We start from the raw sequence: 24,911 nt of genomic DNA on the forward strand, positions 1-24,911 counted from the left end.
GTACCTTTAAAAAAATGACTTCTTTAATATATTTTAGTTAAAGGAAATTTTAAAACTAAAAATGTTTACTTTTAATTTAATAAATTATTCATCACTTCAATATTACGTTTTAAGTTTCCCTATATGTTACAGTTATAAGAAATAAATAATAAACGCTACCATATTACTACTGTTTCTATATATATATATATATATATATATATATATATATTGTATATTGTATATAGGTATAAGAATTAGTTGCTTGTTACGTATACAATGTACATGCAGATGTAGTAGTAATACCATTTCTTGGCTGCTTTCGCAACGTGGGTCATTTTGATCGGTTTATTACTTATTTCTTTTAACTTTAGCGTACACTCTATGCTTTAATATTTGATGCGGACCCCAAATGCAGAAACATGTGAAATTAATTGTACAATTAATATTTATTATTTTTTCAATACAAATTAGAAATAAATCCAACACTCACCCATAGACGATAAAACTTGACCCGGTGAAAAATGAAATTTATCTGTACTGCCTTCATATTTTTTGATATAAAAAGATTCATTAATATAGTCTTTTTCTATATCTAAGTGTAAAACGTCTGTTATTGGCACGAATAAAACTTTCTTCGATTCATCACCAAAAAATCTGATGGCCACGTGCATTGTACTACCTTCAGCCATAACCTATGAATAAAAAATATTAGTTTACATATGAGTTCACATATAATTTCGTACAAGTTTCTACATATTATGGGCCGATATCACAGTCTCCGATTAACGTGATCCTCCGATTAAACTCACTCTTCGTCTTTTTCTAGGGGGACAGTTGAGAAAGTCTAGAAAGAGATGCAGAGTGAGTTTAATCGGAGGATCACGTTAATCGGAGACTGTGATATCGGCCCTATGACTGCAATATTAATAAAATGTTATACTTACGGATTACTTTAATGATATGAATATCTTGAAGACGTCTTCCGAATGGTAATTACTAGAGTCCGGACGTTCGTGCACGATGTCACGATCTCGTGTCGTGCGCAGACGACGACTGAGGCTGAAATCGTTTCAGGACGATATACGAGATAAGTACGTCCGAATAAGATACACAGAGGAACCCGATCGTCGACTCTGAAAAATAGAATAAGAATATTGACATTAATTTGTGCCGATTGTCGCTCGATTCACTGTTTACGAGAATTCCGATAATAAACTTACCAATCTGCCCCGTTCCTTGCAAATGCGGAAATGGAATGCGCAAAAGGCAAAAGCGAGAGGCTGACGCCACGTTTCAGGACGATATACAAGATAAGTACGTCCGAATAAGATACACAGAGGAACGGCCAATCGTCGATTCTGAAAAATAGAATAAGAACAGACATTAATTTGTGCCGATTGTCGCTCGATTCACTGTTTACGAGAATTCCGATAATAAACTTACCAATCTGCTCCGTTCCTTGCGAATGTGGAAGTGGAATGCGTCGAAGGCCAAAGCGAGAGGCTGACGCAACGTTTTAGGACGACGCACGAGATACGTCCGAATAATATACACAGAGGAACGGCCAATCGTCGATTCTGAAAAATAGAATAAGAACACTGACATTAATACACTGCCGATTCTCGCTCGAGTCACCATTTACGAGAATTCTGATAATTAACTTACCAATCTGCCCCGTTCCTTGCGAATGTGGAAGTGGAATGCGTCGAAGGCCAAAGCGAGAGGCTGACGCAACGTTTTAGGACGACGCACGAGATACGTCCGAATAATATACACAGAGGAACGGCCAATCGTCGATTCTGAAAAATAGAATAAGAACACTGACATTAATACACTGCCGATTCTCGCTCGATTCACCATTTACGAGAATTCTGATAATTAACTTACCAATCTGCCCCGTTCCTTGCGAATGTGGAAGTGGAATGCGTCGAAGGCCAAAGCGAGAGGCTGACGCAACGTTTCAGGACGACGCACGAGATACGTCCGAATAACATACACAGAGGAACGGCCAATCGTCCATTCTGAAAAATAGAATAAGAACACTGACATTAATACACTGCCGATTCTCGCTCGATTCACCATTTACGAGAATTCTGATAATTAACTTACCAATCTGCCCCGTTCCTTGCGAATGTGGAAGTGGAATGCGTCGAAGGCCAAAGCGAGAGGCTGACGCAACGTTTCAGGACGACGCACGAGATACGTCCGAATAATATACACAGAGGAACGGCCAATCGTCGATTCTGAAAAATAGAATAAGAACACTGACATTAATACACTGCCGATTCTCGCTCGATTCACCATTTACGAGAATTCTGATAATTAACTTACCAATCTTCCCCGTTCCTTGCGAATGTGGAAGTGGAATGCGCAAAAAGCCAAAGCGAGAGGCTGACGCAATGTTTCAACGTTTCAGGACTTTCAGGATAATACACGAGACACATCCATGTACACATCCATACCGCACAAAATGATCGTTGATTTCGAAAGACAATTCGGTAGTCGCGATTTGCGATCAGTCGCGATGCTCGTGATTGCTCGCCCGTTGTTGCCCGGTTGCCCGTTACGTATATACTGGTATGTACGTGACCTACGTGACTCGGCGATCGACTGTTGGCGACTCGGCCACTCGGCTCACGTGACTGATTCAACTGACGCCATATTGAATTTTGGCTACGTAGTTCCATTTTCACGAGGGAAAACTATAATATGGCGCTGAAACGCTATACGACAAAGGGAGCTTTCCAGCAAGCGACACAAGTCGACACAAGCATCGTTCTATCTTTCTTTTTTGGTAATGAGTAAAGCCTTGTGTACACGATACTAGAAATCGGTCCGAGTTTTGGTTTAAGCCAATCAACTAGCAGCTCTTACAGAAAAGCAGCAGTTTCATTGGCTTAAACCGAAACTCGGACCGATTTCTAGTATCGTGTACACAAGGTTTAAAGCCCGGTGTCCACGATGCAAAAACTGTGTCCAAGTTTCGGTTTAAGCCAATCAACTTGCAGCTCTTACAGAAAAGTAGCAGTTTCATTGGCTTAAACCGAAACTTGGACACAGTTCTTGCATCGTGGACACCGGGCTTTAAGGGGATGCTGGAGCCGCAGGCGAACTCGATCAGCGTCGATAAAGAAGTGCTCACCGACTATATCTGTCCTTGTATAGACAAGGATATAGACAAGGATAGCACCTAACCTTGCATCTTCCACTGGTCTAAGTAATATCTTTTTTTTAGGCTTCAAATCTTACTTCTAATTGCACGATATTATTCCTGACAGTTTTTTGTAGAGGGCTGCATCACTATTTTCTATAGAAAAACTGCAGAATTTTTGTATAAAGCAAATATTGTCGTCAGGTGAAGACAATATTTATAAAAATAAAATTATTTTTTAGTTTATCAGAAAAAATTATGTACAGCCCTCTACATTTTTGTGCGTACTTTAATCGTGTAAAAAGATTTTCCATTCTGTTCAGCCAATTCAAAGATATTGCTTAGACCGATTATGCCTTGTCGCTGTCACTCCAGGATCCCCTTAACAAAGATAAAACGATACTTGTGTCGACTTGTGTCGCTTGCTGGAAAGCTCCCAAAATAGTACGGGAGTGTGCACCCCCTGCACAGGACGCGGAAAGCGGAAACGCTTGTTGCGCGGCAAGAAGCGACGCGATAGCCAATCAACGTGTTGCTTTTCCGTAAGAATCAAAAGTTTATTGGCTACCGCGTCGCTTCTTGCCGCGCGGCAAGCATTTCCGCGTCCTGTGTACAGAAGCCATCAGGCTGAAATCCCATGGTGCGGAATGGAAGTGCGGAATAGAGAATGCGTCATAGACACAGCCAATCAGAGCTATCGTAAACACTGCGGCATAGCTCTGATTGGCTGTGTCTATGACGCATTCTCTATTCCGCACTTCCATTCCGCACTATGGGATTTCAGCCTGATGGCTTCTGGGGGTCAATCATGTATTAATGCGGAACGTGGAAAGTGAAAAATTTTATATGACTATCTCTTTCTATTTAACATCAATGGAAAGAGAGATTTTTTATTTTTCACGTTTCCACCCTAGGGGAAAAGATTCATGATTGACCCCCTGTACACAGGACGCGGAAATGCTTGCCTCGCGGCAAGAAGCGACGCGGTAGCCAATAAACTTTTGATTCTTACGGAAAAGCAACACGTTGATTGGCTACCGCGTCGCTTCTTGCCGCGCGGCAAGCGTTTCCGCTTTCCGCGTCCTGTGCAGGGGGTGCACACTCCCGTGCTATTTTGGGAGCTTTCCAGCAAGCGACACAAGTCGACACAAGTATCGTTTTATCTTTGTTAAGCCTTGTGTACACGATACTAGAAATCGGTCCGAGTTTCGGTTTAAGCCAATCAACTTGCAGCTCTTACAGAAAAGCAGCAGTTTCATTGGCTTAAACCGAAACTCGGACCGATTTCTAGTATCGTGTACACAAGGCTTTAAGCCCGGTGTCCACGATGCAAGAACTGTGTCCAAGTTTCGGTTTAAGCCAATAAAACTGCTATTTTTCTGTAAGAGCTGCAAGTTGATTGGCTTAAACCGAAACTTGGACACAGTTCTTGCATCGTGGACACCGGGCTTTAAAGCCTTGTGTACACGATACTAGAAATCGGTCCGAGTTTCGGTTTAAGCCAATGAAACTGCTGCTTTTCTGTAAGAGCTGCTAGTTGATTGGCTTAAACCAAAACTCGGACCGATTTCTAGTATCGTGTACACAAGGCTTTACTCATTACCAAAAAAGAAAGATAGAACGATGCTCGTGTCGACTTGTGTCGCTTGCTGGAAAGCTCCCTTTGTCGTATAGCGTTTCAGCGCCATATTATAGTTTTCCCTCGTGAAAATGGAACTACGTAGCCAAAATTCAATATGGCGTCAGTTGAATCAGTCACGTGAGCCGAGTGGCCGAGTCGCCGACAGTCGCCGAGCATCGCCGAGTCACGTAGGTCACGTACATACCAGTATATACGTAACGGGCAACCGGGCAACAACGGGCGAGCAATCACGAGCATCGCGACTGATCGCGAATCGCGACTACCGAATTTTCTTTCGAAATCAACGATCATTTTGTGCGGTATGGATGTGTACATGGATGTGTCTCGTGTATCATCCTGAAAGTCCTGAAACGTTGAAACATTGCGTCAGCCTCTCGCTTTGGCTTTTTGCGCATTCCACTTCCACATTCGCAAGGAACGGGGCAGATTGGTAAGTTAATTATCAGAATTCTCGTAAATGGTGAATCGAGCGAGAATCAGCAGTGTATTAATGTCAGTGTTCTTATTCTATTTTTCAGAATCGACGATTGGCCGTTCTTCTGTGTATATTATTCGGACGTATCTCGTGCGTCGTCCTGAAACGTTGCGTCAGCCTCTCGCTTTGGCCTTCGACGCATTCCACTTCCACATTCGCAAGGAACGGGGCAGATTGGTAAGTTAATTATCAGAATTCTCGTAAATGGTGAATCGAGCGAGAATCGGCAGTGTATTAATGTCAGTGTTCTTATTCTATTTTTCAGAATCGACGATTGGCCGTTCCTCTGTGTATATTATTCGGACGTATCTCGTGCGTCGTCCTGAAACGTTGCGTCAGCCTCTCGCTTTGGCCTTCGACGCATTCCACTTCCACATTCGCAAGGAACGGGGCAGATTGGTAAGTTAATTATCAGAATTCTCGTAAATGGTGAATCGAGCGAGAATCGGCAGTGTATTAATGTCAGTGTTCTTATTCTATTTTTCAGAATCGACGATTGGCCGTTCCTCTGTGTATATTATTCGGACGTATCTCGTGCGTCGTCCTGAAACGTTGCGTCAGCCTCTCGCTTTGGCCTTCGACGCATTCCACTTCCACATTCGCAAGGAACGGGGCAGATTGGTAAGTTAATTATCAGAATTCTCGTAAATGGTGAATCGAGCGAGAATCGGCAGTGTATTAATGTCAGTGTTCTTATTCTATTTTTCAGAATCGACGATTGGCCGTTCCTCTGTGTATATTATTCGGACGTATCTCGTGCGTCGTCCTAAAACGTTGCGTCAGCCTCTCGCTTTGGCCTTCGACGCATTCCACTTCCACATTCGCAAGGAACGGGGCAGATTGGTAAGTTAATTATCAGAATTCTCGTAAATGGTGAATCGAGCGAGAATCGGCAGTGTATTAATGTCAGTGTTCTTATTCTATTTTTCAGAATCGACGATTGGCCGTTCCTCTGTGTATATTATTCGGACGTATCTCGTGCGTCGTCCTAAAACGTTGCGTCAGCCTCTCGCTTTGGCCTTCGACGCATTCCACTTCCACATTCGCAAGGAACGGAGCAGATTGGTAAGTTTATTATCGGAATTCTCGTAAACAGTGAATCGAGCGACAATCGGCACAAATTAATGTCAATATTCTTATTCTATTTTTCAGAGTCGACGATCGGGTTCTTCTGTGTATCTTATTCGGACGTACTTATCTCGTATATCGTCCTGAAACGTTGCGTCAGCCTCTCGCTTTTGCCTTTTGCGCATTCCATTTCCGCATTCGCAAGGAACGGGGCAGATTGGTAAGTTTATTATCGGAATTCTCGTAAACAGTGAATCGAGCGACAATCGGCACAAATTAATGTCAATATTCTTATTCTATTTTTTAGAGTCGACGATCGGGTTCCTCTGTGTATCTTATTCGGACGTACTTATCTCGTATATCGTCCTGAAACGTTGCGTCAGCCTCTCGCTTTTGCCTTTGACGCATTCCACTTCCGAATTCGCAAGGAACGGAGCAGATTGGTAAGTTTATTACATATTAATACGTAATTAGATGTGCAAACTATTAACCCGGATCCATATTGTCAATTTAATTTTTTTTACATTTGCATGCAATTTTATCGGTTTGGTTTGATTTGCCCAGGTAGCACATATTAGTTTCTTATACGTTTTTTGAACGTATACATAGTCCTGTGTGCAGAAGCCATGAGTCAGTGACAGTGCTCTGTAACCTTAACCTCACAGCGACGAGCACTCGACTCACTCGCACGCAGCGGTTCTTCGCGAGCGACACAGGATCGTGCCAGCGTGCACAAACGTCCAGACTCTAGTAATTACACGTCTTTTAAAAGACCGTGTTTATATATATATATTTATATCAAGATCACACAACACACATACGAATATTAAGAAAAGAAACTATTGTTTTTCAAGAAAAATCTTCAAGGTTTCTCTGTAATCGCGTAAGTATTTTCATGTGTATTTTCGGAAACCGGGTATATAAAAACAACATAACCGAACGATCTGCAGGTGGCAGAACAAGGCTGCGATCAACTTGACGATACAAATGCTTCGAAGCATTTTTTTCTCCTTCTATCTTTATTGAAAGAAAGAAGAAGAAAGTTAAAATTGCTTTGAAGCGTTTGTAGCGTCAAGTCGACCGCAGCCCAAGTCGTACTGCGTAGACTCAATATACTGATACTAGGTATACGACAGTATACCTAGAGGCACGTGCACTCTTAACATAAAATGTGTTTCACGGCCTCCATTATTCAAGGAAACATTCACAAAATTTTCTATAAATTCTTTATATTTGTACAAGAAGTATGGGGAAAAAGTAAAATATGTATGTACATGAAAAGAATTTTAAAAATACTGTTATGAATGCAATATATAAAGAATGAGGTTAATTTTAATGACATGAAACTGCAATTTCTTTTTAATATGTTCGGTTCTGTTTATAAATTTGAGTGAAACGATAATACATTTTTTATTCTTTTTACTAATTTTGCATCATTATTTTTAATTTAACCTGCTGACATAGTTTATTAAATGTAATTAAAATTTTCAACTTTGTTTCAATTATAATATTAATGTTAGCAATGATAAAAGAAAAATTTGATTATATACAGTTTCATATTTTCTTTACTAAAATGAAGTATTCTTTTAGTAACATTAATAACAGTAACATTAATATTATTGTAGAAAAATCCACCCTTTCATAAAATATGGAACAGAAACGTCGATTGGGCTATAAAAATTATTTGCGCTCTTGTCGTATTCAAGACATTAGTCCAAGAATTTTGAGAAGGCAAAATTACAAGCGTGAAAGAAGAGTTGTTAAACGTGTAAGTTGTTCTGTCTATTTGTAGATTTTTATTAGTTAATTTAATATAGAAGTTTAATATAGAAGTTAATTTAATACAAATTATTTCTTAGCAGTTACTGTACATATTCATCACTTATATCAATTTATACATGTGCTAGTTATTACAATCGCTCATAATTAAGTAGCTGTGTAATGTAAAGTAGTACTTGTATAAAGGTGCTAAATAATTATTGAGATTTGTGTAATTACTTCAGTTTCTTATAAATTTATTACACATTTCTGTATTTAATAAAATGCCATTTACATATGTAATATAATTGCTCCATATATATTAAAATTGTGTAACATGTTATTTATTCGTAATCTCCAAAATGTACAGTATTATTAATGTTTAAATATTAATATTGTATATACATAATAATTTAACTATCACCTAATAATATCTTACTTTTTCAGCGTGTCAGTTGTGAAGATGTTCCCCAAAATATGGATACAGAAACACCAATAAACAGTGAATCTTCTTTTGTAAATCAAGTCAATACTGACGTACAAAAATTCAATAGCAGTGATGCAAACATCAACACAGAAATATTTGAGGTTTGTATTATTCTTTTTAGTATATTTTTCTATCAATATATATATATCAATATATATAGATATATATCAATATCTAGAGATAATGTATAATATATTATATGTATAATATAAAAGCATGCACATTGATACGTTCACATACACGTGCACGAGTATATACATATGTCGTTAAATACCTAGTATACTTTTAGATAAATGTATCATTTATAATTGAAATCGAACATTTAAAGTATTTAAAATGTATTACATTTCTATAACATGTTTTTCAGGTTAATTGCTCAAGAAATGAAATAATAGAGTGTGATTTAGATTTATTACACGATTTGAGAAACGATGGCAGTGAGGAAGACAAAGATATTATTCAATCACACTGTTTACAAGATCTTATGTCGAATCCAGAATTTTTCAGTTGCATTCAAATACCTGTAAATAAATCACCAGCTGAAGTACTTTTAATGGTTCTGGAACATGCTTTGAAATATAAAGCATCATTAACAGAAATATCAAATATTTTGCAACTTATTAATATAATTTTCTCACGGTCAATACTGCCTTATACACGGTCGGTATTAGACAGGATTTTAAACCCAAAACGTACATTAAAATATCATGGAATTTGTCCCAATTGCTGTGCATATATTGGCAGTATAGATAATTTTAAATGTTCTGTGACTTGCAATGGGTGTTCCGAAGTTATCGACTTTAACGGTCCATCATCTTCTAATATTTTTGTTATAATCGATCCGTCAGAAAAAATTAAACTTCTTATAGAAGAAAATCAATCATATTACAATCATGTTGTAAAAGAAAGAAAGTATAATGGAAAAATAACAGATATTTTCGATGGAAAATGTTACAGATTATTTGTGAAAAAATTACCTACTAATGAGAGACACAGTTACGCAACAACAATCTTCAATACAGATGGGGCACCTCGATTCGAATGCTCGCAATATTCTATATGGCCAATATATTTACAAGTTAATGAGCTTCCAATCGAAATTAGATTAAAGTCAATTATCACTTGTGGCATCTGGTTTGGTAAAAATAAACCGAATATGGCAGCTTTTCTACAGCCTTTTACTCAGGTTATGGAGCAACTGTATACAACAGGCGTTCAATGCAATATTAATAATGACGTACGCTTAATCAAAGTGTATGCGTTGATCTGCTGTGTCGACTCAGTTGCAAGGGCTCCTATGCAAGGAGTTAAATTATTTAACGGTAGATATGGATGCAACTGGTGTCTACACGAAGGAGAATGGTATGAAGGTTCTATAAGATATCATATTCTCCAATCACGTCCAATCCAAAGAACTATGGAAAACATGATTGAGTCTATGGAAAAGATTACAAACGAAGAGTTCATTGATGACGTACACGGAGTGATAGATGTTTCACCCCTTATAAATCTATCAAATTTTGATATAGTAAAAGGTTTTGTCCCTGATTTCATGCACTGCTATCTGGCAGGTGTTGGGAAGCAAATAACTAAACAGTTTCTGAATATTATACCAAAGTCCACAGTACAATTACTTAACACAATGCTTCTAGATATAAAAGGTCCCCTATCAATTAGGACGGTCAACGAGATCTTTTGAGGATATAAATCAATGGAAGGCAAAAGAATGGGAGAACTTTATTTTATATTACAGCTTGCCGTTATTTAAATTTGCTTTGGAAGAACGACTGGTAAAATATTGGATTTTAATTGTAGATAGCTTACACTCATTACTAAAATGTGAGATCACATTTGAAGAATTAAACAAAGTTGATGAAAATTTACACAAATTTGTGTATTTAACAGAGAAGCTATTTTCAAAGAAGTCAATGACATACAATATCCACCAGCTGCTTCACATCACTGAAAGTGTTATGAATTGGGGACCACTATGGTGTCACTCTACTTTCCCTTTTGAGTCAGCAAATCATGATAGTCTTCAAGCCATTTATTGTGCTAAAGGTGTTAACTTGCAGATTGTCCGTTACATAAACATGCAGGAAAGTGTACACATTTTACGTAATCACATATATACTAACGCTTCACCATTGGTAATAGCTTATTGTAAAGAGATTTCTACGAGAAATATTAAAAACAGCTGTAAATTATCATCGATAACTTATTTAGGAAATGGAAAAATTACTGATAAAGATATTGCACAACGTTTTGGAATGTCAGTGTTTACTGTAACATATTGCAGAGCTATAAAAGACGGTTGCCTTTATTCATCATCAGAAAAGAACAATAAACGTTCTGACAATAGCTTCGCATTGTTGTTAGATAATACGTTTATCCGGATAAATACTTTCTTAGTTGACAATACAACAAACAAAGAAATTACTCTTTGTAATATTGTCAACACATCAGCTCCTTTATGTAAATTTATAGCTTCCGTACGTAATATTGGCAATGAAATTATAGGAATAGAAACCAGTAAAATTGTTCAAGTTTGCGTATTTATGAAAGTAAATATGAATTGTTATATTTGTACATTGCCAAATTTGTATCATTATTAATACCCTATTAAACTGTACTTTTTAATCAATTGCGTAATAACATGTAAATATTAAAATCTGTAAATACAAAAATGTATTTTTTAAATAAACTTTCAAATAAATTGAAATAAAATCATTGTTTATTAATTTAGACATACAATTTTCAGAATAAAAAAATTTCAACATTGCAACATATAAAATTCTTTTTCTATATATTGATAATTTATGCTTAAAACTGCAAAAACATTTATGTTAAATAAATATTACATCAAAATGTATTTTCATTAGATTTATGTTACACTTTATATAAGAAATAGATTTTACATGCAATTTTGTATGGCATCGCATGTGATAGGCTGCGTTCGGAACTTCACCCGATCCGAGTGCGCACGAGTATACTTCCTTCTCTTTCTATCTCAGCGTTAGAAAGAGAAAGGAATATACCCGTGTGTACTCGGGTGACGTTTCCGAACGCAGCCCTATTGTATGCGATGTCACATAAAAATTTTTTAATAATATTAAATGATATCTCATTTGTGATACTATATGATATCTCATATGCAATATTAATTGAGATCTCGTATGCGCGCTATCATATGATGTTTTGGTTGGATACATAATATGAGATTTCATATGCGTTCTCATTTAAAATCTCGTAAGAGAGATCGTATGAGTTCTCATAAGAGAATTTTCATTAGGGCTGGCATCTTCGCGATTCGATCGCCGACACGCTCTCTCGTAATCAATCGTCTCGAGCATTTCTACCATCTGCCCGATTGTTTTGACAACCGATGGTCTTAATTCGCGCCGCGTCTCATCGTCGAAATGTTTCTTCAGCGTATAAATCAACTCCGCGTCCGTCATTGGCGGATCGAGAGTTTTCGCTCGCGTCACCATCGACATCGCGTACTCCGACATGCTTCCGGCATTCGCGCGGTATCGGTTGTAATGTAGCGATCGACGGAATTTCGCCTGTGCTTGTACCCCCCAATATCTATCTTTAAACATTTGTTTCGCATCGTCGATATCATTAGGCTCTTTTAATTTGAACCAATCAGCTGCCGCACCTTTCATGGCACGCAGGAAAAAACATTTCTGGTCTTTCTCAGACACGCATTCGTCACATGCAATTTTTTCAAATTTTCGTAAAAATATTATCGGATTCTTAGAATCGTTATCACCTCGGAATTTTATTTCGCTAAACGGGTTTTTCAACCATCCTCCTTTCGGAAGATTAAACTGTACTAATGAAGCACGTTCTCTATTCGCGTCGCGTTCGCATGCTTGATTTTGGAAAACCGGAATCTCGGCTTCTGCACTGCGCTGCGCGTTATTCTCGCGATTATCTCTTCGTAACGAGTCTATTTCGCTTTGTTGTTGCGCGATTTTACCGTTTAATTCGGCTGAGAATGAAGTCATAACGCGGGTTAGCTCGGCGATTTTATTCGCGAAATCCGTGAATACACTCGCGTCACCGATAGCTACACTTCCCTTGTTTGCGTTAGAATCATCCCTTTGTACTCGAATATCTGCTCTATGTGTCCCGTGTGCACTCTCCGACATCTGCACTTTTCCTGCACTTTGTGCACCATGTGCACTTTTCGCATCATGGGCCATATCTACTCTACCTGCACCGCGTGCACTACTCGCATCACGACTGCTATCCATTCTCGCGTTTGTACCGCGTACACTATCTGCACTACTCGCAACACGGACACTGGCTACACCGCGTGCACTGCTCGCCTCGCGGGTATCATCTACACTATTGCTTGCACCGCGTGCACTTTCTGCACCGGGCGATTCCTGCTCGTTAGCCGCACCGCGTGCACTCGTAGCACCGGGCGGTATCTGCACTCTGGCATCTACACTACTTGCACTATGTGCACTTTTTACGCAATTCGCGTCTTCGAGGTTTTCTATATTAACGTTATCGTTGTCCGTCATATTCCCGACCTTCTTCGCACTTCGCGTAAGAATCGGTGATCTTAACGTCTTTATCGTCGGCTTGAACATATCTCTTACCGAGTTTTGAAATTCGCGTGCATTCTCGCTACGCTACTTATCGCGTGTATTCTACTACGCGTTCTCTACTCTCACTTGCTTTAAACAATTTAATATCGTTACGCGTTTTATATGAGCTCAACGTTTTAACGTTCGTGAATTCTGAACCGTTGATTTAATCTCTTTCGCGTATTTCGAAACGATAAAAAATGTCACGGTCGCCATGTGGGGCGGGATTGTGTTATTGACGCTATGCAATAAAGCCCGAGTAATCCTTCCGCCTTTGGATTTCATACCCAACCATGTCATTTACCATGTAGTATAACGATCGAACTTCGCAGATTCTTGATTTTTGTTTCGTTACGCGCATTACTACTGTGACCGGAACAACGAATGTAATTGTTAAAATTATCAAATATAGCCACTTACTACTTGGGCTGAATTTACGGTCGCCACTGTATTTTCTGGATAGAATACAGAAACCTTATGTTACTGCGTTGCCCCGTCCTTCCTTCTCGGCAATATGGCTGTCGATTCACGTTGCAGGCGCGTTCAAGGCCGTCGGCCACGCCCTTGTTAAGCGAACGTATTTACGAGGATAGGATACTCACTGGGGTCGCGAAATAATGCTTTTTGTTTATTATAAACAAATAATAATTTATTTAAAACTAGATTGTACAGCAATCTCTTCTAACGCACGTGTTCGCTCGATCGCGTGTTGCTACGTCGAGTTTTTATCGAAACGCCGTTATTTCGGTTAAAGCGGATCTTAACGATCAATATAAGCGCAAATGGGTATCCCGTATCGCGCACTCACTGTCTCTAATTAATGTTCAATCACGCTACTAACGCTAGCGGATAACGGGATAAGAACGCCTTTTCCGATTTGTATGGCGCAACCGATGTACGTGTTGACGCCTCGAAAATTCACGACGGACTGTCCGGGAGGAACGGGTCGAGTTCTCCCACCTTAGACTCACGCATGCGCTGAGTCCTCATTTTAGGCGCGCAGCCTTCGCACTCGCGGAACGCACCTTCGGGTGTAGATGGTACGATTCCATCTGCACTTCGCTTGCCGAGTCGTTGTTGGGACTCGGCACCTTTTCGTGAGATGCTACACTAAAGTGCAACGGCGCGACTTGGCTTTCGCACCCGCGTGAACCAAACGCGTCGCTGCACGCAAACTTCGCGCAAGCGAACTCAAAGTCACTCGATTATTATCGAGTGACTCTCAACGTCACAAAAGACGAATCCAATGTAAACCAGGTAAGTATTAATTTCTCTTTTCTTTCAGGTACCCAGGATCGCTATGGAATCGTCTCATCTAATCACCGGAGTCGGTGTAATAAAGGTAAGTATCAAAAGGTAAGTATAACGCGGCTTAAAATTACCGCATGCATAATCGCATAATAATGAATTCTTAAATTGACAGGAAATAATGTTTAAATATCAAATTAATGAATATAATATTAAATTGGCTCAATGCCGTCTAAAAGTGTAGAAAGTACATAAAAGTGTAAGAAGGTGTAACTGAATATAATGAAAATCAATGCTATTTGCAATGTTAAATAAATCTTTGCCTGGAACAACTCCATTTGGCCTGTTTCTCTTCCTCGAGAAGTAACTGTAAATAATACGCTGAAAATTCTATGAATTTAATGAATCTGCACTCAGAGTGCTAAAAGTGTATCAAAAGTGTAACTGCCGTCGTTGGCTCATCTCGCACGCTTATCCTAAGTCGTCGAGTGTAGAAAGTGTAAAAGTGTAGCACCTTTCGGTGACTCGGTCTCGCACGCTGAAATCTAACATGCAAGTGTAGAAAGTGTAATGGGTGTAATTAAAAGGTGTAGAGCCTTCGCTGGCTCGTCTCGCACGCTGAATCTAGAAACAGGTGTAGAAAGTGTCGAAAGTGTAATAAAAGGTGTAGAGCCTTCGCTGGCTCGTCTCGCACGCTGAATCTTAGAAACAGGTGTAGAAAGTGTCGAGAGTGTAATAAATAAGTGTAAATCTTCAAAATGCTTTAAAATGTTGCAAATGAATTTAATTAATTGTATATTGCCCCAAAAGGTCGTTTCTGTAATAAAATCTTAATAAATCTTGAATAAAATGTGAATCTAATTGTACTTGTGCACCTTGTGCATCTCGTCGGCTGAAGGCCTTAATATAACTGTTTAAACGTTGAAATTGTTGTTAGAACTTTATAAAATTGTTAACTTTATCAAATTGGAATTTCTTCCATGTGCAGATTGTCCCTGCTTTCTCTATCGGCTTATGTCCGGTAAAGTGTAATTAGTGTAGCGGGGTGTAATTGTAAATATCGCTTGAAAAAATAAAATAAAATATATGTTTGTTCAGGAATATGTCCTGCTCGTTAATCGCGCTAAAAGTGTAGCTTAAATATAATGTTTAATAAGACCGTCACTCGCGGATCGGTCGTGGATCTATCCCGCTCCTAAAATTATTATGTAAAGTGTAAATATTGCGTAGAGTGTAAGTATGATATCCGTGTCTGGGAAACTTGTGAATAATGGGAAAAATATTATAAATGAAACAATTATGTATTCTTTAAATTTCATGGTAAGCAATGTGGTTCTGACTCTACTCTATAAGAATATACCAGTAACAGTATACTAACTACTGCTATGGCAAAAAGAATGAAAATGAATGTAAGTATAATTATTTTGAATTTATCTGAATCCATCTGGATGAATGTTATCGTTAATATTATGTATTTTGTGTGCTCGTCTTATTGACAATTATCTGGGATTGGAGGAATGTTTGTAGGTATGTATATCTGTTTATGTGTAAACTCTTTTTCTTTATTCTCAATATATTTCGTCGGCTCGCTGCCGTATCCTTATCTCTAATTCTATTTGCACCTCGTGCCCTTTTCTCGACTATTCGTCGTGTGTAAAATTAATAAAATTAAAATAATTAAAACTTGTGCGTTAAAAACTTAAAACGATAATACTCGCTTGTACATTATAAAAAGGTATATTTATTTTGCTGCTCTACAGCTGTGTATACTCGTTCCCTTCGCTCCGGTCCTGCTGGCTGCTCTGTATCGGTGGCAACTCCTGCTGCACCTCCACCTCCGTTGCGAAGATCTGGCTACCGGGCGACGTCGTCTCGACGATCTCTGCCCTGCCCCTCGCCATAAGCCTCCGGACCTCTTCGTCGGGTAGTTCCTCGTATTGGTATGATTCTCTCGCGCCCTCGTCTGCTGTCGGGCTTATCAGAGGCTCTATTGTCTGTCGTTTAGCCTCCTCGGGTTGTCCACTCGGCTGCACTTTCGGTGACTGCTTCGCCCCGTTGTCGTGGGACATCGTCAGTGTCAGACCGGTAGATTCCCGGCTCTCTATGGAAATCGAGGGTGAAACCTGCGATTTCAAGGTTAGCACAACTTTACAAGAAATAAGTCATTCTAAATGTGCGTTCGCGGAGCGTACTATTGTCATTCTATCCTTGTTTACATCTAATGAACGAGAAAGATAGAATGATGCAAATCGCCACGGCCGAGGTTTTCAACGAATAATGCTCGTTTTCACCAACGTCGTTTAATTTTAACCTTAGTTTAACTCACTCTTCGTCTCTTTCTAACGGGGACTGTTAGAAAAAGACAAAAAATGAGTTAAACTAAGATTAAAGTTAAACGACGTTGGTGAAAACAGGCATAATACATGTACTTAGCGATTAGATGAATACATTATTAATGTCTTAAAATATTCCCTGAAGTTTCCGGATTTCGTACGTACCTTGAAAATAAGGGCTTAGCAGTTAGCACAAGTTTTGCTCTGATATATAAGGTTAAATAAGTAGTGGATCCAATCGCATATTGCTTTACTCGTGGCTGCGTTCGGAAACGTCACCGTCGTCACCCGAACGCACACGAACACACTCCCCTCTCCTTCTATCTCAGCAAGTTAGAAGGAGAAGGGATGCGCACCCGAGTGACGCTTCCGAACGCAGCCCGTACTGTCATGCCTGACCTTGCAACCGCTCTCTCCAAAGGCGGTCGTGCGCCGGCGGGGATCACCCCGTGTCGTGATCGAACGAACGGTGGTGCCGCCAAGCACGGCTAGCGAAGGCGATAGGCCGTTCGTAATGGGGGGTGAGCGACCACGGGACATGCCCACGATTTCGCCGCACGGGTCGATCAGCGCAGGGCTGAGCGAGGAGTCCGCGACCAGCCGGGAGATCCCGCTGCAGCCGCCGATGGTATGGGTACCGGTGCCGGCGGGGCCAGTGGATCCGCCGTCGGACGAATTCCTGTCGCCGTCGAGCGGCGAGGAAGAGACCGAGTAGAGGGTCGGTGCGCGTGGAAAATGCCGGGGGCCGCGTCCAATCGGATCAGCGTCGTAATTTTAAGTCGTTCACGACACAGGGTTTTGATTTGTGTTGTTCTTTTCTTTTAGTTGGACGATGTATATACAGTTTGTTTTGGTTATGACGACGGCCGCGGTTATAAAGGCCCCTTAGACATAAGCCGAATAGCGGATAAATATTGCGAGCCCATATGGCACTTAAGATACAGATATACGTAGCCCTCGGGGCATAAGGTAGAATAAGTTTTACGTGACGGGCCGCTGGCCAAACCAATAAAACAGTTTATTTTCGTTAAACGGCGTTTCACAGTGCAGAAGGACTTTATTTTAGACGCACCAAGGCCAGCGGGGCGAGAGGTGCAACAGGTCGGTGAAACGCGACAATCTCCAGGATACAGGGTCCGGGAAGGTAACGATAGGACCTAGTACACGCGACTACAAGGTCGGCGTCGTCGGCGGCGCAGGTAAACCAAAGGGGGACCTCTTCCCCAGGGGCAAGGGTTCGAATCGGGCCCACGGGGACCTGGGACACCCGCCTATCGGGTCGGCGTCATCGTCCGACCACCAGGGAGAAACCTGGGCGACCTCCACAGGAAGTCGGCCCGAAATCTTCTTCCGGAGCGCTTCCAGAGGGATGCGCGCAGGTCGGCGTCAACAGCCGACGACCAAAAGGTCTCACGGGCAACTTCTTCAGGAAGTCGGCCCGGAATCCTCTTGCGTAGCACTTTCGAGGGGGTGCGCACAGGTCGGCGTCAATGGCCGGCGACCAAAAGGACAAGCGAGCAACTTCTTCAGGAAGTCGGCTCGGAATCGGGTCGTGGAGCTTCTCCAGAGGCGTGCGCGCAGGTCGGCGTCAAAAGACGACGACTGAAAAGACACCCGGGCAACTTCCCCAGGAAGTCGGTCCGGAATCGTGTTCCGGAGCACCTCCTGAGCGGTGCGCACAGGTCGGCGTCAACGGCCGACAACTTCCACAGCACCCGGACATCTTCTCCAGGGAATCAGCCCGGAATCGTCTTCTGGGACATCCCCGAGGCGGTGCGCACGGGACGGCGTCAGCGGCGCGGCAAAATTGGGAAAGGTGAAAACCTGGTGCAGCGGTATCGGCGAGCGAGATCCTCCGCGTGGTACCGGGCATGGAAATTTCCACCCGGGAGCGTCCGAAATAGGGGCACCGGGGACGAGCATGATAATCACGCGCGGCTGTATGGGGGCGCGTGCGCAGTAAGAAAGAGAAAGTTGTGACGTCACATCAAACGACGAAAACAACCCGGGAGTAGGGATAGCTCGGCGCGGTGGGGAGCGAGCGCGAGACAGACCGATCGAGGCAGTCTCTCGAATATCGCCGGAGCGAACGGACGTGTCTTGTCAGTAGCGTATACCGCGAAAGTAGATCACCTCGACAGTAGCCGGAGATATATAACAATCGGGAACTCCCGCGTAATTGCGCGTTAAACGCTCGTTCAACAATAGCGAGAGATAATTAGTTATCAACAATTAAGTGACAGTGCGATAGAACGGCGACGACTCTAAGTGCGTATCGAGTATACTACAATCGTGGACATTGGGTCTTGCGACTACGAGATATCGTGCGAACAGCGTCTTTTGTTATAAATAATCCACTGGGATTAATTAAATCAGCGATTGCGGAAATTGTTACAAATAAAGCGACATTCACACCGAAGTGTGACAACACCTTTGTGAAACACCTTTATGAATTGTGAAACGATCTGTAGAGCTGAGATAAAGATCGGAGATTAAAGAATTATTAATTCTGAAACAAAGTCTCAAGATTAATTATACAATTAGTGCACTTACCTTCTACTTACCTTGTTCCTTGACGATGATCCCTCGTTGTCCAGCGGCGATCTGGTATGCGATGTAAAGCGAGGATCCGGAGACGACCAGCAGCAACGACGATCCATTCTGGGCAGGGCCTGCAATAAGAGAAGAACTTTAGCACATAATTAGTATAAGTTGTCGAGACGTACCTTTATCCAGTATGCGATAATGCGAGGATCTGGAGACGGGATACAGCAACGGTGATCCAGCAAGGACATTAGCCTGAAACTCAGGAATAACACTAGCGTCTTGGCGAGAAACAGGGCGTTGGTGCGAATTTACCTTCTCGGTAGTCAAAGGTCAAACCGAGTGGCGACCGTGAGATAGGAAAATAACCGCGTGGATCGGGCTTACCTTGTGCCGTCCGGTCACAACCTAACCTAAATCGATTCCAACCGCACTACTATTGTGATATTTTTTTAATTAGTAAATAATTAAATACGATTAAATCGTGCGTGTAAAATCATATTTTATATTATTATAATTATTGGGATGTTGCAATGTTTGTTTTCAATTACCTCATGACGGACTGTTACTTGACTAAGTGTGTAGGTGAAAGGACTACCTTAACCAGAACTTCTTTAGGCTTATCGCTTTGCTGCATACGAGGAGGATAAGACTGATGTTCTCTTTGGCCTTTAGGTCCCTGCGAACTGCTGTTAGACATGGATCGCGGGTATTCCTTCCTTGCTATTTATGGTCGTTTGGTCGTACGGACCAGCATTACTGCCTAAACAAATATATATAAATTAATTCTGAATATTTCCATACACATATACAAGTGTACATGTCAGTCTACCGATCGAGCAAGACCGAGCAAAACGAGTATAAGACTGCCTCTTTTCATATATATAACCGATCGTCTTAAAGAGATGATAACGCGAGCTCGATACTATAACGGAGGTGAAAGAATAGGCCTACCTGTCTGGCTAGTATTCATTGGCGTTGAACTTCGTTGCCGCAAGCGCCATTGTGATTGTGACCATCCGGTACTACGCGCATATGTAGAATCTATTATCCCTATAATTTCAACAGGTGGAAAGGAATCCTGGAATAACAACAATTATCAACATTATAAGTTTCAATTATCTTCGAATTGACTTTACAGAAATGAAAATCCATTTATATAATACATACAGAAATAACAGGTAGAATAATTAAACATTGAAGATTAACAACTTAAAAAAATTGGAAAATTTTGGATTTATCAAAAAGTTTAATCCATTTTACTTTTCTTTATTGGTTCTGTAAAAGAAAAAGAAAAAGTATTTATTTATTTATACACAATATTTTTATGTAAATAACAAACTTTGTACGATTTATCACTACTATCACAGATTATAACATCAGACACAAGAAGACACTTAATAAAATTTTTGCAATATATTAATAAGGAAACATTTTTTTGTAAAACACTTGCAATTGATAAATCAAATATGTAAAATATATCTAAAAAAGATTTTCTTTTTATTTCTTTCATAAAAAATCTATATATATACCATATAGGGGAGACCGGGGCTAAGCCGACACTATTTTTTCAAAGGCAATTTTTAATATTTAATTAAAATTTTTAGGCAAATTCAATGGTACATATTTAAAGAGTGTTTCTTCAGGTACAAAATTGATTCAGGAAGTTTTGCTGTACGTCGCTTTGTTTTGCCGCCAGAAAAGAAAAAGTGACGCGAAGACAAATTTTCGAATTGAAAAATGCCGGGGCAAACTCGACACCCCGCCGGGGCAAACTCAACACTTTGTCTGATCGACACAATTTGATCTGGAACTTATTTTTTACTGTCTGAAAATGAAAATACATTGTTTATTGTGTATTTAAAAAGTACAAAAATTCGGAATAAAGTAGCTAGAACAATCATTTGAAATAATGAGAACAAAAATTGTTGAACTTTCAATTATCTTCATCTAAACTCATGTCTGAAAAACAATTAATGCAGGTAAACTCGCGATCGGACGTGCGCATACATTTGTCATGAGCCATACGGCTGCATGACAAGCATCGTTTGTTACTGGGAGCCGACGAAACGGCGTGGTGTTGACTTTGCCCCGGACGTCGTTTTTCACTTTTGTCACTTCAAAAACATGAAAATTTTGAAAATATCCAAAAACGATTATCGGATTCATATAGAGCATCAAATTTCCCATCAAAATCACTTACCGGTAGATTCGCAAGAGTAAAGCTCGATGAAAGAGTAGACATTTTCGAGAGATCAGAAAAATTACTTTTCACTATCAAAAACGCTTATGTCGCGTTAAAAATTACACTATAACTCAGAATGTTACCAAATTCCGTTGATAATACTGGCACATAAAGACGCATTTACAGTAGGAAAGGCAAGTTTCTACGATAGATTTAAATTGGCAAAAAGCCTAGTGTCAAGTTTGCCCCGTTGTCGGCTTAGCCCCGGTCTCCCCTACTCATGTAACAGCGTCATAACTCAAAAAATAGAAATTTTTAATTATTTATACAGTTGGAATGGTTTTTGTACAAACTTTAAACTGGTAAATCGTTATATCATCTGTTCTGTAATTTAAAAAACTCACCATTAAAAAGCGTTAGTGTCATTGCGTTTTGTAGTAAAAAAGTAAAAAAAAAGTAAAAAAAGTGAATGTTTTTGTAAAAAAAAAGTAAATGCTTCATGATTACTATTATTGATTACTCTACCAAAATATATCAATGTTTTTATTGTAAAATATTTAGTATTCGAATAACAGTAATTCAAATTTTTAAATAACGTTTTTTAGAAAATAAGGTTTTTTGAGTTATATAAATAATTTAATATTTTCCTAAATAAAAAAAGAATTTTTAGTATATTTTTTAAATCTCATCTATTAACTACAAACAGTATTTCATTCAAAAAATATTTTTACTATAATACGTCTTGTATAATAATAATTATTATTATGTATTTTATTGCTTTAGATGTCATAATCTGAAATAGTAGCAGTGAATTATGAAAAGTAATATGATTACTACATGTCTGAAATATACTTACAAACGTATTTAAAAAAATTATTGTCACAAATAAAAACAATGACATTAGTTCAGAAGAAAAAGCAGTTCAGTGAGCCTTCAGTAATTCTTTATTATGATAGACTTTTATATTTAGATCTGGAAATAAACTAAAAATAAGAACCAGTTATACTAAAAAATTACTGAGCTTTCTCACTAAAATGCTTTTTTTTACAGTAGTCATTTGTAACAAATTTTACAGTAAACAGAAGATAAATTCTCGAAATTATAGTTATTGTTATTAATGTATATTTGTATGTTTACCTGTACTAAATTTCCTTCAGAACACTTTTTTTTAAGCGAACGAGACACCATTATCACTGTCTCCAAAGGTAAACAACCATCTACCCGTTTTATATCTTTCAAACTTTGAATCAAAAAATATGGCGGCTCGACTGTAACATATATTGCACACTTATTATAAAAATAAAAACACTCATTAAAGATCAATTTAAATTTTACCAAAGTATATAAAAAAATAGTTTTAAAATATTATTTGATTATCTTAAAGTAGGGGAGACCGGGGCTAAGCCGACAACGGGGCAAACTTGACACTAGGCTTTTTGCCAATTTAAATCTATCGTAGAAACTTGCCTTTCCTACTGTAAATGCGTCTTTATGTGCCAGTATTATCAACGGAATTTGGTAACATTCTGAGTTATAGTGTAATTTTTAACGCGACATAAGCGTTTTTGATAGTGAAAAGTAATTTTTCTGATCTCTCAAAAATGTCTACTCTTTCATCGAGCTTTACTCTTGCGAATCTACCGGTAAGTGATTTTGATGGGAAATTTGATGCTCTATATGAATCCGATAATCGTTTTTGCATATTTTCAAAATTTTCATGTTTTTGAAGTGACAAAAGTGAAAAACGACGTCCGGGGCAAAGTCAACACCACGCCGTTTCGTCGGCTCCCAGTAACAAACGATGCTTGTCATGCAGCCGTATGGCTCATGACAAATGTATGCGCACATCCGATCGCGAGTTTACCTGCATTAATTGTTTTTCAGACATGAGTTTAGATGAAGATAATTGAAAGTTCAACAATTTTTGTTCTCATTATTTTAAATGATTGTTCTAGCTACTTTATTCCGAATTTTTGTACTTTTTAAATACACAATAAACAATGTATTTTTATTTTCAGACAGTAAAAAATAAGTTCCAGATCAAATTGTGTCGATCAGACAAAGTGTTGAGTTTGCCCCGGCGGGGTGTCGAGTTTGCCTTGGCATTTTTCAATTCAAAAATTTGTCTTCGCGTCACTTTTCCTTTCCTGGCGGCAAAACAAAGCGACGTACAGCAAAACTTCCTGAATCAATTTTGTACCTGAAGAACCACTCTTTAAATATGTACCATTGAATTTGCCTAAAAATTTTAATTAAATATTAAAAATTGCCTTTGAAAAAATAGTGTCGGCTTAGCCCCGGTCTCCCCTATAAATTTAATAAATTGCAAAACTACTTACCCGTCTGCATTACACCAATTGCTTCCATTTTATCACCTTTTTTAAAATCAAACTTGTCATATTCATCTTCCTTAAAATTTATTATGTAAACTTGTAATTTAAATTCTCCATTAGTTAATGATCCACAACCAATAAGCTTATTAAATTTATTATGATGCACGGCTCCAAATTTGGTTTTTACATATCCGACCAAAACTTGTAAAAAATAATTATAATTTTAAATAATATATTAAAAACAAATTATATTTTAGTTATATATATATATATATATGTATATATGCGTGTGTGTGTGTGTGTGTGTGTGTGTGTGTGTGTGTGTGTGTGTGTGTGTGTTTGTGTGTGTGTGTGTGTATGTGTGTGTGTACGTATATATATGTATGAAATATTACATAAATATAATATATAAATATATATCATGCAAATAATAATAAATATGAAGAAACTTACTGACTCGTTTTGAAGTATTTATAACTTCATTAAATTCTACACGCTCTGGTAGTACATCTGATACAGTGTTAAACTCATATTTACCCAAACTGCTAATAACAGTATTTGAACAAATTTGCAATTCATATGGTACATTGCCACTGTTGTAATGAGCAAATTTAGGTGGACGAGCCAATGCTCCGTCTAAATGAATAATCTAGAAAATAAATAATTTCACAAGTTAATAATAATTGTAATACATTATGATGCGTTTAATAAAGCATATATATATATATTGATTGTCGGATATGTGGACGGCATAGAAGCTCCACGTAAAATTGGAGATGATAAACAATATAAGTTTTTCAAATTTTACTTGAATAATGGAAAGACCAAACGAATACAAGTCGTTGTTTGGAATGAAATTATCGAAGATGTTGAATTCCACATACAACCAAATTCTGTAAATGCTTTGAATATATATATATTTATCATCTCCAATTTTACGTGGAGCTTCTATGCCGTCCACATATCCGACAATCTCTCTATTAAAATACCATTATTATAAATGTATGATAGTTACAAAATATACTTTTAAAAAAATCAGTTCATAATAATAAAAATTTGATATTTAAGGCTCCTGTTCACTCACTGCAGCCATCTTGGATT

General features: G+C 38.9%; 1 long non-coding RNA gene across 1 annotated transcript; it reads right to left on the reverse strand.

Moving 5' to 3' along the window:
- Positions 1-22,614: 22,614 nt before the first annotated feature.
- On the reverse strand, positions 22,615-24,389 carry LOC139779831 (uncharacterized). Its single transcript, XR_011720022.1, has 3 exons — positions 24,264-24,389; positions 23,817-24,011; positions 22,615-22,745 (listed from the first exon to the last, which is right to left on the reverse strand). It is a non-coding gene; the product is annotated as an uncharacterized lncRNA (long non-coding RNA).
- Between the last annotated feature and the right edge of the window lie 522 nt (positions 24,390-24,911).

Source organism: Temnothorax nylanderi, unplaced genomic scaffold (assembly GCF_030848795.1).
Source record: "Temnothorax nylanderi isolate EJ_2023f unplaced genomic scaffold, tnyl_v1.0 TNYL_tig0243_pilon, whole genome shotgun sequence".
NCBI classification, from domain to species: domain Eukaryota; kingdom Metazoa; phylum Arthropoda; class Insecta; order Hymenoptera; family Formicidae; genus Temnothorax; species Temnothorax nylanderi.